The 14,726-nt window shown below is 41.1% G+C and overlaps 1 long non-coding RNA gene across 2 annotated transcripts in view; it reads left to right on the top strand.

The window, feature by feature from the left end:
- Positions 1–14,726, top strand: part of LOC135057603 (uncharacterized) — a 240,579-nt gene that overhangs the window by 176,946 nt on the left and 48,907 nt on the right. For both annotated transcript variants that reach the window (XR_010244235.1, XR_010244234.1), the window contains one exon: positions 2,476–2,546. This is a non-coding gene — a long non-coding RNA (uncharacterized LOC135057603). The remainder of the gene's footprint in view (positions 1–2,475; positions 2,547–14,726) is intronic.

Raw genomic sequence — 14,726 nt, forward strand, 5'->3', positions numbered from 1 at the left:
AAAGACAGCACTGGGTTCCAGACTACTGCATGTTGTGCAGCCAAGGCACCTATAATTCCCCGGCTTCCTAGTCAGGAAATGTGTAGCGGTATAGGTTTAAAATTGGTAATGTCATTATGTACCACAGAGTCCTTAATGTTACGCCCTCTCCAGTAAGAGGGTAGTATGGTGGTCTCCTTAAATGACCCCAGTTGTTTATCATGGGTGATAATTGGCCAAATTTGTTTTGCCTTCTGCATAACTTCCATAATAGAGTGGAAAAGTCCTGTGGCCACACAATACGGTTGTAATTTTTTTTACTTTTTGTGACTTTCGTAAAAGGCTGGAACGATCCTGCATCAACGCCCTATTTTTGGCCTTCTTCAAATACTTCAATTTGTAACCTCTCAGGAGTGTACCTTCCCTAGGGTACCAATTTCACTATTGTTGTGTGTGTTGTTTGTTTTGGTTCTGACTAGCAGAGAACCTAGTGTAATAAGGCAGCCCACAAATCCTTATCCACATATTTTTTTAATATAGCACAATAAGGGAGATTGTGTGTTATATATATATATATATATATATATATATATATAGGGGAGGGACACGCCAGTATTTATCTTGCCTCCGGACAACTGGGACGAACTTACACCACTGCACTATACGAACACAGCATTTGTCTACCAGGACTGGAGCCAGAAGGGAGACCAAAAATGACATCTAGGAAAACCTTTTGCTCTATGCATCATAAAAACTGACCATTGCCATTTCTTTACACAAGCTGGTAATTGCTATTTTTGCAGCCACTCATGGATTCTACCGTTGTGCGAATGTCAAATTTTTATTGTGACCAAGTTTTTATTTTGACAAGTTTTTATTGTGCCGTGTTTAGAATTAGTTTGTCATGGTATATATAATAGCAATTTAAACAGAATTACTGTATACAATAGGCCTTCCTCTCCATGTTAACTCACTAATGTGAGGAGGTTGCCTATTTGTGGGGAACCAAAGAGCAAACAAAAATCCTGGATTTGTTACCATTACAGTATATTTTGTGATATGAAGTGCTGGTGTATTGTGTGCATTTATGTTGGTGGAGGAGTGAAGAGCCTCCTTTGGAGTCTACACAACCAGCCTCTTTAATTTGAGCTCTGTTCACTTTATTGGTGTTTGCAATAATACAGATACAGTATGTCCTTTTACATTTTGTTGCAATGCATTTGAATGGGTAAGGTTTGTTTGCATGCTCCCGCTTCCCATTCACTCTGCATAGAAGACCCGCGGTTGGGACTACACGCAGCCTAGCGGGTCATAGCATTTCCACGATGCATGTGCGTGTACATTGCATCAATGCTGTCTGAGGACACATCTGCATCTTGTATGTATGTAGAAACATAAAAGGGAGGTGATTTTGTCATATTTTAATCAAACTTTTAAGCTGGCAGCCCAGGTAAAAAAAAAACAATTTTGTGCCCTGGATATTTGCAAATTCTACAAGTATGGCTAACATCTATAATATCCTAGCAAGAGTTGTGTCAGTAACACTCTACTGTCCACATTTTTCACTCCTACATTGTGTATCCTTTGTTACCACTTGCCTGCTTGTTATTCCTTTCTGTACCCCATAATCAAGATGATCTAAATGCACAATACAAATCTAATAATGCAAAAAAATATTGCTCTTAGGGGTACATTTACTAAGTAGTGATAAGAGCAGAGAAGTGAGCCAGTGGAGAAGTTGCCCATGGCAACCAATCAGCACTGAAGTAACATCTATAATTTGCATACTATAAAATGATACAGAGCTGCTGATTGGTTGATGGGGCAACTTCTCCACTGGCTCACTTCTCTGTTCTTATCACTGCTTAGTAAATGTCCCCCTTAATATGGTATAATAAATGAAGAGTCAATTCTCATGGACGTGCAATAAGGTAAATGGCTCAGGAGGCACTGGCTAGTACTAGAGCCAGATTTACTGTTCACACAATAAATGAGCCAGAGGGTTCATGTGTGCATTATACACAGGTGCAGCAGTATATACTGCGGGAAATCTGATGAGTTTTTATCAGAGATGTGCAAACAAGGTAGACAGGTGAGGCACTACCTTACCTGCCATACACTTTTTACTCCTGCGTTTGACTATAAAAAGTATTGGAATAATACTAAGAAGATATTTATAATATATTCTGTATGAGCACACATCTGTACCAGGGATGTGCGCTGGGCCATTGTTTCGGATTTTGTGTTTTGGTTTTGGATCTGGATCTCCTTTGTGTTTTGGATCTGTATTGGTTTTGCCAAAACCGCCCTTGCAGGTTTTGGTTTTGGTTTTGGATCGGGATTGTTTTGAAAAAAAATCATAAAAAACAGCTAAAATAACATAATTTGGGAGAGTTTTTGCTCCTACAATCAATAACACAATAACATTAATTTCCACCCATTTCCAATCTATTCTGAACACCTCACAGCTCACATTATTGTTTTTATCCACTTTAGGCCTAAAGGTTTCACCGGGGAAGCTTGATGACTAAGCTAAGCGACAGCAGTGGACAGCAAACACGTGGCAGGTAACAATATATTTTTAAATGCTGTAATCATGAAAAATTATTTTAAAATTAGCATCAGGTTCTTCTGTTCCTCAAAGATATCTTTGACATGCAGAAAGTTAGTTATGTTAATTGAATTTAAATTTAGTTAATTTATCATTATTATTAATAATATTAATTTGAATTAATCACAATGTGGTGATAAGAAGAATTATGAAAATAGGACAATAAGTTATAACATAAGAATATGAGCTACGGACACAGCACCCTGAAATGGACGGAGCACGCCTGATTGTATACTGGGAGGATACAGCACAAAATATAAAAAAAAGAAAAGATGTCTTTTATTTTGGGTGGACTGACAGAACACCCCTAGATGGACTGAGCAGCTGCAGTCCCTGGATGTATACTGCGATGACAAAGCACAAAATATAGACATTATTTTTTATATCACACTCTGCGGCTACAGTGTCGCACAAATGAGTAAAAAAATATGTATTACTTTTTATATCACACAACGGTGGTTACAGTGTCGCACAAATTAGTCAGAAATATATATTATTACACGCTGCGGTTTTGCTTCACCTACAGCGTTGCACAATATGTGTATGAGTAGGAAATAATATACTGCGATCTGACTGGCAGCGTCACAGTACTTATGCAAATAAAATGAAAATTGTATGGTACACTAGGGTACAGCACAAACAAAAGCTATATATATTTATTATAATTATAATTTTAGGATTTTTGTTTTTAGTTTTTATTATTTTAATTTTACACTGGGGTGGAGCTCCTGGATGAACGGACAGATGACCCCTTTCAGATACAGCAGGCATAGAGAGCACCCCTTTTTCAGATACAGCAGGCAGAGAGAGCACCGCTTTCAGATACAGCAGATAGAGCAGGGGTGGGGAACCTTTGGCCCTCCAGCTGTTGGTGAACTACACATCCCAGCATGCCTTGCTACAGTTTTGCTATTTGGCCATGCTAAAACTGTTGCAGGCCATGCTGGGATGTGTAGTTCAACAACAGCTGGAGGGCCGAAGGTTCCCCATCCCTGAGATAGAGAGAGCACCCCTTTTTCAGATACAGCAGAGAGAGCACCCCTTTTTCACATTCAGCAGACAGAGAGCACCCCTTTCAAATACAGCAGACAGAGCACCCCTTTTTCAGATACAGCAGAGAGAGCACCCTTTTTTCAGATACAACAGAGAGAGCACCCCTTTCAAATAGAGCAGACAGAACACCCCTTTCAGATACAGCAGACAGAGAGAGCACCCCTTTCAAATACAGCAGACAGAGCACCCCTTTTTCAGATACAGCAGGCAGAGAGAGCACCGCTTTTTCAGATACAGCAGACAGAGAGAGCACCGCTTTCAGATACAGCAGACAGAGAGAGAGAGCACCCCTTTCAGATACAGCAGACAGAGAGAGCACCCCTTTTTCAGATACAGCAGACAGATCACCCAGGCAACGCAGTACTGGGATGGACATGTCCGTCCAGTGCACTCTCCACAGCCAGAGTGAAGATGGCGCCAATCACCGGGGACGTACTGTATATAGAGTCCAAAACCAGTGAGAATCCGACAGCGGGAAGGTAACGTTCGGCTTCGCTTTGGGATCCGAAAAAGGTGAGAAGTCCAGAGCCGGACCCGGATCCTGGCTCAGAATGAGATATTAGAGTGGGTTAGGTTCTCCGAGAACTGAACCTGCTCATCTCTAATCTGTACTAACAAGTATTGCTGTGAAATGTACGGAAATGTAAAAATCCACTAACAGGAGGATATAGAGACGTGTTACCAACAGCAGCTTAACAGCCAACTTCCTAAACGGTACAGGTGATTTTTAGATTTACAATAAATGGGTTGTTTGCCACATACACTATTGCCACTGTCTGTTGTTACCGTTAGCACAGTGCAGTAAGCCAGCAAAAAAGCCCTGCATTCTGCAGTATGTGGTAACAAAATGCAGGAGACTCAGGGGGTAATTCAGATCTGAACGTAGATGTGCTAAATTTAGCACATCTACGATCATTTACTCAGACATACGAAGGGAAGCCCAGCACAGGGCTAGTCCGCCCTGCATGTCAGGCCCTATGCCCCCCTGCAAGGGTGCAAAAGCATCGCACGGCGGTGATGCTTTTACACCCGCCAAGTAGCTCCCTGTCTGCGCAGCTCCTGCGCGCTGGCAGAGGGCTACCTGCTGCATCCGGGGTCGCAGCAGCTGCCTGTGACACCACACAGCCTGCCCCCGAAATGTCAATCAGGCAGAGGCAATCGCAGCCCTGAGATGTGCTCCCGGGGTGCGCACGCACTCCACAAAAAAAGAAAATTCAGACTGCAATCGCTGCCGCTGCAGCGATGCAGTCTGAATTACCCCCTTTGTTCCTTGTATAGTGTCTCCCTGTTCTGTCTGTGTTCCACACTATGTGTCTGCCTGTCTTGTCTGTATTCCATGTCCTATGTGTCTGCCTGACCTGTCTGGCTCCATGTCTGTGTACCATATCCTGTGTGTGTGTGTGTGCCTGTCCTGTCTGTGTTCCATACCCTATGTGTCTGCCTGGTCTGTGTGTGTTCCATATCCTAAGTGTCTGCCTGTCCTGTCTGTGTTGCATATCCAAATGTCTCTATCTGTCCTGTTTGTGTTCCTTATCCAGTGTCTCCCTGTCCTGTTTGTATTCCACATCCGTTTGTCTGCCTGTCCTGTCTGTGTTCCACATCCTATGTCTGCCTGTTCTGTCTGTGACCAAATATTCTCTAGAAAGTGCTATGTAATATGTGTGCTACTGTATATAAATATTTTTAAATAGAGCAAACAATCTGATTTCTGCATATACAGTATTTACAATTTTAGATTGTGAAAGAAAATAAAATACAATACATTTTTACAGTGGGACTGTGTTATCAGAGACAAAGAGATTTTTTTAAACCTGTCCAGGAAAACTACATACATTTATACCATGATGTGACTGCCATATATTGTATGGTTCTACATAAATTGCTTGTACTGTTGAGTGAAACAAAACTGTCCTTTCTGCAAACATTGAGCAACATTTCTGTACATTGAAATGATTAAATACAAAATAAATAATTCATGCTTTCAGCAAAGTGTGTGCTGGAGAATTGTACAACCACATTTACACATAGATAATCCTTTCTCTCAGGAACTATTCATTTCAGTGTTAAAAAAGAGGAAAGTAACAAGGAAACAAACCATTTACACCAGTATAGTTCCAGTAGATGCGATCTAGATTTACAGTCATATTTCCAAGGTAATCGGTGCATTTTATCTTACAGCTATGATACTGTAAGCAAGGTAACACATATTTGTGCCAAAACAGGAGTGATTTGTCATATAAATACTCACTTGTCACTGAGGGAGCAGAGCTATTCTACTAGACAACGGTTTTGCGTTCTGTCATAAAACCAAAGTCTGACAAAATAGACGGCACACTAGTAAATCAAGTCTTCAGCAATCCCTGTAAATCAAACAAGGAAGCTATTCTTAGAACTTTGAGATGTCCATAAATTACTGGACTGTGCGCAACTGCCTTCTGTATATATTATACAGATATAAGAAATATTTTTACATGTAATGTAAAAGCAGCATATGGAGACCTCATATGAAACAGCCACACATGTTTTATTTAAATCAAAATATGTGTTCGGTGTTTTGGAAAGCTGCATATTCCTTAAAACTCTGCACTCACACCTGCTATTTCAGAGACTTGAGGATATTATATAGAATAAATGCTTGGGACCAGAGGTATTTTGGATATCGGATTTTTCCGTATTTTGGAATAATTGCATACCATAATGAGATATCATGGTGATGGGACCTAAATCTAAGCACAGAATGCATTTATGTATCATATACACCTTATACACACAGCCTTAAGGTAACTTTAGCCAATATTTTTTATAACTTTGTGCATTAAACAAAGTGTGTGTACAAACACACAATTAATTTATGTTTCATATACACCTTATACACACAGCCTGAAGGTCATTTAATACAATATTATTAATAACTTTGTGTATTAAACAAAGTTTGTGTACATTGAGCCATCAAAAAACAAAGGTTTCACTATCTCACTCTCACTCAAAAAAGTCCGTATTTCGGAATATTCCGTATTTCGGAATATATGGATATGGGATACTCAACCTGTACTACTAAACTGAAGCATTGATGCAGTATAGCAGTCAGAAGAACTACAATAGGCAAGCAGGGCCCAGAGCTGTATACTGTAGGTGGCATCATTATATATGTTTACAGTAGTGCTCCATAGCTTTCAAGAGATATTACTCCTAATAGATGTATCTGTGGTACATTGATGTTACCTGTTGTAGGGTATCAGCAGGGATTGGTTCCGTGCTCTGACGTCTCACTCTGGCAGCACTCTTGCTCTCACTACGTCCATATCACTGCAGAGAGGCAAGCACTCCCCAATTTGGATTGCACCTCCAGTGTGTAGAATTTAATAAACTACAAAAATGCAGTGGCGCACCCAGGGGGGTTTCCGAGCACCCAGAAACCCCCTCCACCAAAAAAAATAATAATATATATATTTTTTTTTTGTTGCTGCATGAGTATTATTAATGGCTGTCTAGCATCCTATGCAGCCTGCTGTCTTCCTGGTGGCACTTGTAAGTGCTTAATAAAAGTTTACTTTATTTTAATTATAGTACATACAGTATATATCCATGTGCATGCATATATATATATATATATATATATATACACATGTATATACATACATATAACACACACACACACACACACACACACACACACACACACACACACACACACACACACACACACACACACACGATATATATACATGTGTATATATACATGTATTGTGTGTGTGTGTGTATATATATATATATATATATATATGCATGTTTAATATGCTATGTGTATATATATATATATATATATATATATATACACAATTATTTTTTGTTAACATTTATTATTTGTATACTATGTTCCGGGGATTACCATGTGAGTTTATTCCATTATATGTTAGCTCTAAGTTACTGCATTCGCGCAGGGCTTTGATTATAAGCAGCCCTCATGACAACTTTCTGTGTTTTAGTTTGGTATCTGAGCGACGGCTAACAGCCTTCCCGAAGTTCCGGTCACGTGGTTGCGCTCCACGGCGGTGGAACGCACAGTGCTTCCGGTATTGTACAGGCTGGGCGTGTGTTCCACGGCCAATGGAACGCATGCTACTTCCGGTTTCGCGGCAATTTGCCGCGATTAGCCGCTATCTGCATTAGGATGTTGTAGTTTTCCTCCTCTACACCACATTCTATTATGGCTCATTTATTTGAGTAACAAGGCTGTCTGTTATCCAGTTCATTAGGTTGGTTGCCAGGTGTATTTCATTAGTATGGTCATTTCCTGTTGGCTAATTGATGGGCGGGACCTGTGTGTGGTCCTTTGCTACATAAGCAATCCTGGGTGCAGTGTGTGGTATGGGCTGCTGGGTATACACCTGTTGTTTTTCTGTCTGTCTTGAAGAAGGCTCGATGGGAGCCGAAACGTCGACACTATATGCTGTTATGCTGACTGTCTCCATGTGAGACACACCTGTGAGTGGCAATAAATTCTTCTATTTTCAAGGAAAAGTGGTGAGTGCCTGTACTCTTTTTGGATATATACAGGTGTATATACGGTGTATATATATGTGTAGATATGTGTGTGTATATATATATATATATATATATATGTGTGTGTATATATATATATATATATATATATATATACACACAGACACACTAGTTTTACGGACCCAGCATATACTGGGTCACCTCAGTCCCCACCCCCGTGATTGGCTCCACCCAGTTCTGGAAACACCCCCCCATGCAAATCCTGCGTTTGCCACTGAAATGGTCCTTTCACTTTGTACCGTATCTGCTATGGGTGCTCCTTGGGTAACGCCAAGACCCATAGATTAATATTTACTTACATTAAGACATCTCAAATTGACATCGCTATAGATTTACCAAATTTTTAACTAATTTATATTTACAACCATGAAAATCAGAAACTCCCATGCGAAAAACGGGTAGAATATCTATAGCTTAAGTAACAATGGTAATTGAAATATGCACAGCAATCTTCAGTGACACAGTAAACTAAAATGACAACTTAAGGTGGGTACAAACTAGACAATGTGCTCTATTAGCGACGTTGTCTAGTGTTTCCCCCTCCCTGGCTGGGTGGACGGCGGCCCATGGGCAAACACAGGATTTTCTTGGGAGGGTTTCTGTTCACATATGCATGTACATATGTTGTATTTTATATTTATATATATATATATATATATATATATATATATATATATACACACACACACACACACACACTTCTGTACACATACATACACACACACACACACACACACACACACACACACACACACACACAGCATACATACATACATGGCATACTTACAAACATATGTACATAAATACACAGATCAAACGTACACACTGCAGACACACACGGAGCATGCATACATACATATATACATACATACATACATACACACAAAACCGCATACATGCGCGCGCGCACACACACACACACACACACACAGAGAGAGAGAGCATACATGCATGCATACACACAGAGCATACATACACACACATACACACACACATAGCATGCTTACATACACACATAGGATACATGCACATACACACACACACATAGGATACAAACACACAGCACATGATACACACATAGGATACATGCACACAGCACATGATACACAAATAGGATACACACACACATAGGACACATGCACACAGCACATGATACACAAGTAGCTTATAAACACACAGCACATTCCCCCCCCTTCCAAACACCAGGACAGTGGGTGCCTCACCCGGCCAACTAAGCCCCCCTGCACTTAAAACATATACCTGTGCTCAGCTGCATTACACTGTGACTGCAAACGGCCAGCTCTGTCACATGGGAGGCCTGCCTGGGAGGAGCTGCAGCTTCCTCTGTAGATACTGTAGCTCTCCGTACACTCAGCCAGCCTGCCTCCGTCCTCTCCTCAGTTAGTGGAGGCAGCTGCCGGCAGCCGCACCACACAGTCTCTTTGCGGCTATGATTAATTGTCAACTGAGACGATGGATCGGCATGCAGGGGGGGTTTCTAGGTACTCAGAACCCCCCCCCCCCCCTGCATGCGCGTATGCCGCTGGGCATACACACTGAATGATTGATGACAATAATGCTCTAAGATGTCATGCCGCGGTCAGGCCATGCAGGCAGCTCTTGGACGATGAGTCCAGATTGAGCATGCATGCACGGCCGACAGCGAGGGTCGATAATGACCCACGAAGCCACGCATTGGTTGTCATCACCGGCATACACACTTGCTGAGAAAGTTAATGACGTTGTTCATTTTATCGGCAAATGTGTATGTACCTTTAGGCTAAACACTGTCATTATATGGAATGGTGGACTTATCGTGTAACAAATTGTAATATTTGACATAATAATCCTACTATAATCCTATTAACTGCTGAACACAAGTTATACAGTTTTAACGCATTGCACATTAACGCAGCTTCTATCGTGGCCTTGGAACCTTATGAGGCTTTCAGTTTATGGCAGAGTCAAAGTGATATATTTACAGTAGAGATGTGTACCGGACACTTTTCGGGTTTTGTGTTTTGGTTTTGGATCTGGATCTCCGTTCGTGTTTTGGATCTGGATTGGTTTTGCCAAAACCACCCTTTCGGGTCTTGGATCTGGATTAAAAAAACAAACAAACATATAAAAACAGCTAAAATCACAGAATTTGGAGGTATTTTTGATCCTACAGTATTATTAACCTCAATAACATTCATTTCCACTAATTTCCAGTCTATTCTGAACACCTCACAATATCGTTTTTAGGCCAAAAGGTTGCACCGAGGTCACTGGATGACTAAGCAAAAGCGACACAAGTGGGCGGCAAAAACACGTGGTCCATCTAGAAGTGGCACTGCAGTGGCAGACAGGATGGCAGTTTTAAAAACTAGGCCCCAAAGAGCACATAATGCAAAAAAAAGAGGTGCAAGATGGAATTGTCCTTGGTCTCTCCCACCCACCCTTATGTTGTTTAAACAGAACATGTACAGTTTTATAAACCCATCATTTCAGCAACAGGTGGTCCCCTGGAAAAAGCTAGCCAGGTTCTCAGAATCATAGCTAGCTACAAACATACCACCTCCATATTTGATGACTTTTCACATTATGAGAAGAGGCAAGAGGAAGAGGACAGTGTCAAGAAGGTGATTAAAAATTAGAGAGGGACATGCAATCAAGAACAACACACAGGCTTTCCCCTCCACTCCTATATTGGTATGGAACAGAAAGGACTTTAACCAAGCAAATATATAATTACCACATTACTGGACAAACTGAAAAACTGTGGTCCACAGCCTCCTAATTTGTACTCCCTTCTCCATTTTCAGGGATTAAGATAATCTCGGATTTAATACGGGGATGCAAATAAACTGGTGTATACCACAGGATCAAGATTGGATGTTTTCCCCTCCACGGAGTCTGGAAACTTATTTTGTAAAAATCTTATGGGTTCCTTTTTTTTCCATTTTTTTTATTGCATCTTTATTTACATACTTTGTGGCAGATGCCTTATTTTCATTTTTCACAGCTCCCAGTTACACGCATGTGAGCATACCTGTGTGTCCCAGTTACATGCATGTGAGCATACCTGTGTGTCTTGTTTATTTATTCATATTTTATATTTAAATAAAGCAGCCCCTTAGATGTTTTAGCAGCCCCCACAGGAGCTCCGGATCGGGCGAATTGAGTTCAGGTGGGTTCGGTACAGTACTAAGCAGGACTGTGCAGTGAATTTTGGGTTATTCAGCCCCTGCCCTAGTGGAGCTTACCACTCTAGTCAAAACTCATTCAAATTACAAGTAGGACAGTACCCACAGCATGCCTAAGCCTGGCAAGCAAGACATCTTCCTGTCTGTAAACCACCATGAGACTCCATTCTGGGCCCTTAGCCAGTAATTGTTTGTGCCTCACAGGAGCCCCTGGCCCATCTAGTGCTGCAGTGAAATGGAAAGCTCACTGAAACTCTGTTCTTCTAACACCGCAAGGTCTTGCGATAACCCTACGCAGCCCTTACATTGTACAATTATTAAGGATAAAACATTTACAAAATAAAGGAAAAGAACCCTGTACAACAAATGTGCACCTTGTAAATAATCCCAAAATGTGGAACATTAATAATAAATCAAAATTAAGATTGACTAATTGGAGCCATTCATTTGAGTCCCTAACATGAAATAATTGAGAAGAACCTCTCTCTAATGCTGGGTACACAGTGCACAAATAGAAATGAGCGGGTTCAGGCAGGGCACCCCTGGAATTATATGGCAGACATATAGACATACTGTAGGTATGTTTGGAAAATCTAGTTTTCTCCAGCAGTTGCCAGAGAAAATGAAGTAGGAGATGTTGCCATATCACGTTCCGCTGGATTATGATTCTGTCTCTTCTGAGTCTGACTGACTTTGGCCACAAATGTGGTCTCTCCCCACTTTATTGAAAAACACTTTGTCAAAATTTCAATTTCTATTTCCACCTTTGCGGTTATATATTTTCATAAATCTGGTTGTGATGTTGAAGCTTGTTTCATATTCTTCTCTAGGCTTTAATTTAAATCTAGAATCAAGTACAGCAGCACACCTGGAATTATACGGCAATGCCTCCCGGACTTATACAGCAGCTAGGCAGCAACCCTGGATTTACTGTATACAGCATAGGCAGCACCCCTGGAGAATTAAACAGCACAGCAGTCAGTCAACAGCACCCCTGGACTTAAATGGCAGTGGGGCAGCACCCCTGGAGTGATGTGTCAAAGAAAAGACATGCAAGATAGAATTGTCCTTGGGCCCTCCAACTCACCCTTATGTTGTATTAACAGGACATACACACTTTAGCAAACCAATCATTTCAGCGACAGGGTCTGCCACACGACTGTGGCTATGATAAAAAAAATTGATTATTAAATTTTACTTCTGGGATTTTTCCTTGCCCTCTATGACATTGGACATTGGCCTTAGCAGATGACTTTGATGGAATTGCATTATCAATGTCATGACTGGTGGCAGCAGTAACTTCAGCACTAGTCATAGAAACTGGAAGTGGTTCCTGATCTTTCACTATTTTTTCCTCCAAATTTTTTATCTCCATTTCACAAGACAGCACCCCTTTATTATTACAGCACACAGAACAGTGCCCCTTTATTTTCACAGCACCCCTATTTTTACAGCATACAGGACAGGGCCAGTGTACCTTTATTTTAACAACAGCACCCCTATATTTTTACAGCATACAAGACAGGACCGGTGTACATTTATTTTCACAGCACCCCTGTATTTTTACAGCCTACAAGAGAGGACCAGTGTACCTTTATTTTCACAGCACCACTGTAATTTTACAGCATACAAGACAGGGCCAGTGTACCTTTATTTTAACAGCATCTCTCTGTTTTTTACAGCATACAAGACAGGACCAGTGTACCTTTTATTTTCACAGCACCCCTGTAATTTTACAGCATACAAGAGAGGGCCAGTGTACCTTTATTTTCACAGCACCACTGTAATTTTACAGCATACAAGACAGGGCCAGTGTACCTTTATTTTAACAGCATCTCTCTGTTTTTTACAGCATACAAGACAGGACCAGTGTACCTTTTATTTTCACAGCACCCCTGTAATTTTACAGCATACAAGACAGGGACAGTGTACCTTTACAACACCCCTATATTTTTTCAGCATACACGACAGAACCAGCACCCCTGTATTTTCATTGCACCCCTGTAATTTTACAGCATACAAGACATGGCCAGTGTACCTTTATTTTAGCAACAGCGCCCCTCTGTTTTTACAGCATACAAGAGAGGGCCAGTGTACCTTTATTTTCACAGTACCCCTGTAATTTTACAGCATACAAGACAGGGCCAGTGTACATTTATTTTAACAACAGCAACCCTGTATTTTTACAGCATACAGGACAGGGCTAGTTTACATTTATTTTCACAGCACCCCTGTATTTTGACAGCATACAAGACAGGGCTAGTGTACATTTATTTTCACAGCACCCCTGTAATTTTACAGCACACAAGACAGGGCCAGTGTACCTTTACAACACAAAAAAACGAAAGAACAAGATTGTCTTTTGTGTTGGCGCCAACACAAAAGACAATCTTGTTCTTTCGTTTTTTTGTTCTTCAGTATTATTGTCTTAGGCAGCACCCCCAGTTTCTAGATTCCAATTAATGACATTATGAATAATTGGGGACCCAACAAGTAATAAAACTAGTGCAGAAGTATACTATCCGATCCCCCCCTTTCCCTTCCTTTCCCTTTTAAGAAGTACCTTTACAACACCCCTGTATTTTTTACAGCATACAGGACAGTGCCCCTGTACAGCACAGTGACAGGACAGCAACACCCATGTACAGCTGCAGCAACCCTAACAGCACAGGACACCACAGTGAAAGGACAGCACCCCTACCAGCACAGGACACCACAGAGACAGGACAGCACCCCTAACAGCACACAGGGCAGCACCACTAAAGAGCACACACTGACCACACCAGACGCCACCACCCACAGAGAGACAGAGGTCTGTCTCCCTCACTCTCCAAGTCCAGAGTGAAAATGGTGGTTACGCACGGCTCCCTGTATGGGATTCAAAACCCACTAGAATCTGACAGCGGGATGATGATGTTTTGCTTTGTTCTGGGATCCGAGTCTGGCGGGAAGTCCTGAGCCAGACTCAGTTCCCGGTTCGGATCGTGAAGTTCAGGGGGCTCATCTCTAATTTATAGTTGTGGGTATGACATACCTGTGGATGCATTCTAGTCTAATTCGGTCTCCCAGGTGCACACACCTTCACTGTACTCTTAATCTTAAACTTGCTTGCCCATAATCCTTCACTCCAGCTATTAACATAACACACAAGTATAACATATGAAAAACTGTTAACAAATTCAGTAAGTGAAATATATAAATCAGTATCTAATGCAAATAAAAAAGGCACACAACCAACTTTAAATGCCCATACTGTATTTATTATGCAATATTTATTACATAGTAGTATTCTGGATCACTTGCTAGCAGAGCACTACTTGAAGCTAATTTGT

Source organism: Pseudophryne corroboree, chromosome 3 (assembly GCF_028390025.1).
Source record: "Pseudophryne corroboree isolate aPseCor3 chromosome 3, aPseCor3.hap2, whole genome shotgun sequence".
NCBI lineage: Eukaryota > Metazoa > Chordata > Amphibia > Anura > Myobatrachidae > Pseudophryne > Pseudophryne corroboree.